The sequence below is a fragment of the Lactuca virosa genome, chromosome 4, assembly GCF_052849685.1.
Source record: "Lactuca virosa cultivar CGN04683 chromosome 4, Lactuca_virosa_CGN04683_v6, whole genome shotgun sequence".
Classification (NCBI taxonomy): domain Eukaryota; kingdom Viridiplantae; phylum Streptophyta; class Magnoliopsida; order Asterales; family Asteraceae; genus Lactuca; species Lactuca virosa.
Genome location: NC_136429.1, coordinates 54297058 through 54301631, shown reverse-complemented (window position 1 = coordinate 54301631; position 4574 = coordinate 54297058). Strand labels below are relative to the sequence as shown.

At 33.7% G+C, this 4574-nt stretch overlaps 1 long non-coding RNA gene across 6 annotated transcripts; it reads left to right on the top strand.

The window, feature by feature from the left end:
* The first annotated feature begins 393 nt into the window (after positions 1-393).
* On the top strand, positions 394-2648 carry LOC145104259 (uncharacterized). 6 transcript variants are annotated; one of them, XR_013707043.1, is made up of 4 exons: positions 398-674; positions 911-1102; positions 1867-1995; positions 2360-2648. It is a non-coding gene; the product is annotated as an uncharacterized LOC145104259 (long non-coding RNA). The 6 variants fall into 6 exon arrangements; XR_013707040.1 differs by having other exon boundaries at positions 394-1102; positions 1867-2038; XR_013707044.1 differs by having other exon boundaries at positions 398-1094; positions 1890-1995.
* The last annotated feature ends 1926 nt before the right edge of the window (positions 2649-4574 follow it).

Sequence of the window (4574 nt, the reverse complement as noted above, 5' to 3'; positions counted from 1 at the left end):
AATTTGAACTGTTGTTGGCCATATAGCATGTGAGTGATGAATCATAGTAATGTTTTAAATAAAATCTTATATTAAGAAGGATTTTTTTGTTAAATAAATATTAAAAACATATTTGTGGTTCACATAAAATTAATATGATCTTACATAATCACGAAATGTTATTTTAGTAGTATATTTATAAAACCATCCAAATTATACTTGTTAAATACAAACTAAAAACTTAGTTATGGTTGAACTTAAAATAATTTATTCTAAATTAACATACAGGAAAAAGCATTGTTAAGGTGACTTAGGCTACGAACAACTACATTCCCATTGCTTAAAAATCAATAAAAGAGAAGGACTAAGATAATATAACCTAAAAATTACAGGGACTAAACTGTATGTTAGATTTAGGAATTTCATTCACAACGTGATATTGAAATCTACACCTTTCAGGTGAGAAATTAAGACGAACAAATCATACCGGCAAGGAGATCGAACTCCCTTCAAAGAGTTACGAAGCAAAACTGGCGCATAGGTTCCCCTTGTGATCTGATTTTGCAACTTATTGGTGGTAATGTTGGATATTCAAGAATGAAGTGTCGACGACGACTAAGAATAGGTAAATAATTAGGGTTTTTTTTTGGAGAAGATGAAAAGCTTATGGAATCAAGAGCTTCAAGATGTAGAATGTAAGTATTTAACCTTTGAATTTGGGTGTGAAATTGAATCCTGATTTGTGTATCGTATCTCTCAAATAATCTATTTCCCGCTCATGTGTTTCATTTTCTGGTGAAATTACCGCCTTTTCTTTGTTATAGTTTAAGATTATGCTTTGACATAAATCAATTTTTAATTAGGATCTTGTGATTAATTCCGAAAAAAAGAGATTTTTTAATGTACTTAAGGGGTTTGGTACATATTTTAGGTAAAAATCGGGGTTTACATATGATAAATGGGTGTTTGTTTAATTTTGGAAATCATGAACAAACTCAAAGTGCATTGCTATTTCCTGCATCTAACATTCAAAGTGAAGATGGCAGCCATATATGCAGAAAGGACAGGTTGCAAGATTGTTTTAGCTGAAAAAGATAAAGCCAAAGCATAATCAGGTAGATAGGTAAATAAAAAATAATGAATCTCAGCAGTATTTTTAGTAGTTTAGCGGCTACTAACACGTGATATTGAAGTTCTTTTTGTGTAGTTCTGTGACACAGTTCATTAAGAATGTGAAAGATCAGACATTATTTTAGTCAACATATAATGAGGGAATTTTGGTATAATTAATAAAACAAAAGAAGAATGGAATGGAATTCCTTTCTTCAATACCTTAGGTTATAGTGAAATCCATAGCAATTTGAAATCTGTCGATTTTGCAACTAAACATGACATTGAATGGAAACTCAAATTCCAATTCTATGGGATTCCCCTAGAATGGAAGAAATCAAGAAAGACAGTTTAACTATCATTAGCAGGGGCTATTTTTTTCTAAAGGTTTATAGTTTTTCAAGTTTCTATAACCAATCTCTCTAAGATGTTCTGTAACTCAAATTCCAATCCCTTCAAAAAGTAAAAAGGGAATGGAATCACAAGATGGAATTGCTGAGAAAGGAAAGCAGTTGAGGATGCAAATCTAAAACATTCACTACTTGTGAGAAACAGAGAAAAAAAAATCAATCCAAATGCGAAAGGCTATATATATATATATATATATATATATATATATATATATATATATATATATATATATATATATATATATATATATATATATATATATATATATGTATATATATATATAATCAGGTATAGTTTGCATTTTTGATTATGAAAAGTTAATTTTAATCATCATACCCATTGGCTTTTATTGACTTTATTTCTCAGGTGAAAATTGTAAAAACTTACAGGGAGTTAGGTAGAGAGATGGAGGTTTTTACCAACCTGGGAATGATGATGGAGCAAAACTACATTTAAAAATGATGTGTCTTTCTCGGAATTGGTTTCGTTAGAGTAGTAAGTATGTTGATACAAGACCAATTGATTCAATAAAAACAAAGTAAGATGATATAAATAACATTTTTTATAGCATAATGATATCATATAAAAAAAGCCACTTCAAAACAAAGTAGGATGCCATATTATGACAAATGCAAAAAAAAAGGACATAATGACATGCTTAAAAAAAAGTTAAAGGAGAAAAAAAAATCATAATTTATCATGCAGGATAATTGTTTTCAAAAGCAAAGTAGAATGTTTATTTGCCTCTTGAACAATTCTTTCTATCATCTATAAAAGTATGCAATTGTAAGAAAAACGTAAGATGGTTAATGGTGATTGAATATGAACTAACGTGGTTTCTATTTACTCTGTATTGCAGAATTGCTGAACTCGCTGTGATGAAGATGATAAAGAAAATTAGCGGTGTATTCTTGGTAAAGGAAGGGGTTGGCGTATATAGGTATAAGAATTAAACTCAAGATCAGATAATTAAGGTCAATACGAGAATGTATCCCTTAATTAGTGGAATCCATTAAAATCAATAGCTGGTTTTTAGGGATATCATATATGTATTATCTATATTAAAATGCATATAAATTTGTAACATTAAAACTGATTTACTGAATTTTAGGATCTGATTATGAAATCAAATCGTATTGTGGTATTTACACGTTGAGTTTTGGAAGTTTATTAGGCATACACGTGGCAAGTAAAGAATGTGACACATGGCAGGTTTAGATTCAAGCTATTTATTTATTAGAAAGGGATATATATATATATATATATATATATATATATATATATATATATATATATATATATATATATTATAACATCCCAAAAATCATGACCAATTTTTTTTTTTAAAAACATTACTAAACCATAGCATTAAATCATTTCAAACGTACTAAAAAGGGTTATATGACAAATCAGAGTATTTTTCCTAAAACACTTATTCATTTTATCAGAGTAAACATCCCAGGCTAACTTCTTGGTGTGTGTCATGCGATCAACCCGAGCTCTTCATTCCGCTATCGGAAATACCTGAAACCAAAACTGAAAACCGTAAGCACGAAGCTTAGTGAGTTCCCCAGCCTACCACATACCATACATATTTATTGATCCATACATGCCATACATAATTCTGAGCGCATAACCACATACTGGGCCCCCGCCCGCTGCATTGGGCCTCGCCCACCATCGGATCCCGTCCGTCATCAGGCCCCGCCTGGCATCAGGTCCCACCTGGCATCGAGCCCCGCTCGGTATACAGATCTGTTTTCCTTAGGCCCCGCCTGTCTCTGGTCCTCGACCGCCATACACATACATACGATCAAATAACATACTGAAATATACATGAACATTCCCTAACCATACCCTGATCTAAGGCCTCGCCTAACTTGGGCCCCACCCCTGGTCTGCTACTGAAGTAGTGGAACCCCATCCACACTCCTACTAGTAGTGAGATACGGGCCCTCGCCCACACTCACATCCTTCCTATCACGGGCCTCGCCCCTGCTCTGCTAATATCGAGATATGGAACCCCATCCATACTCAGCTAGTGATGAGATACGGGACCTCGCCCACACTCACCTCCCTACCAGGCACATACAAGTATCACGAAGACAACAAGTATAATCTAACGCACTACACAAGAATCTTCCTCGGGAATACCCCGACATCGGACCCCCGGCCCGAAAACATACTATTATCTAACGTACTTCGGGCTTATCCCGACATCGGACCCTCGGTCCGGATCCTATCATACCGACACATGCAAGAATCACAAAGACCTCTAGCATCCTAACATTCCTCGGGCCTCGCCCGGCATCAGGTCGTAACCCGAAACATACATCAATGTAAGGGTCGAATTGTTGTAATTAGTCGAAATGTATTTTGATCTCTTCGAATATTTTGTAATGTATTTTACTAGGGCACTTTTATTCGAAGCTTAAGTGTCTATGCCTTAGTATATTTTTTGTACGCTTTCGGTTCCCTATAAATAGGGTTATTTACTAGAGTTAGAAAAGAGTTTTTACAGACCTGTCTATTGTACTTTGTAAACATTCGAAAGCGTAATCAAGCTGAAACAAGATCATATTTACATCCTGTGTTCAATCTCGCATTCTTACCTGAATTCATACTCTGATTAATTCAATACTCGATTCTTTGATTCTTCAATTGGTATCAGAGCAGGAATCACATCTGTGATCTGATTTTCATTCATTCAAAAAGTTTTTGAATCAAATTTTTGGTTCAAAAGTTTCCGCACTTTTTGATCTTGAAAAATTTGTCTAGATCTTAGTCTGTGATTTGATTCTGCATTTGAATTGTTGAATCGAGTGTTCTTCTAGCAATTTCGATTTGATTCAACTAGTTTGATTTCAAATTTCCAAATCTTCTTAAGAATTTTCAAAATCAACTTCCGTACAACAATGACGAGTTTCAATCTCAATTCGATGACCTCGTTTTCTCATCTGTTAGGTTCATCAACCAAAATTCCAATGCTAATTCCCGAATATTATGATCAGTGGGCTGATCGTATGCAGGATTATCTGAATGGTCTTGATGAAGAATTATGGTCATGTATCACT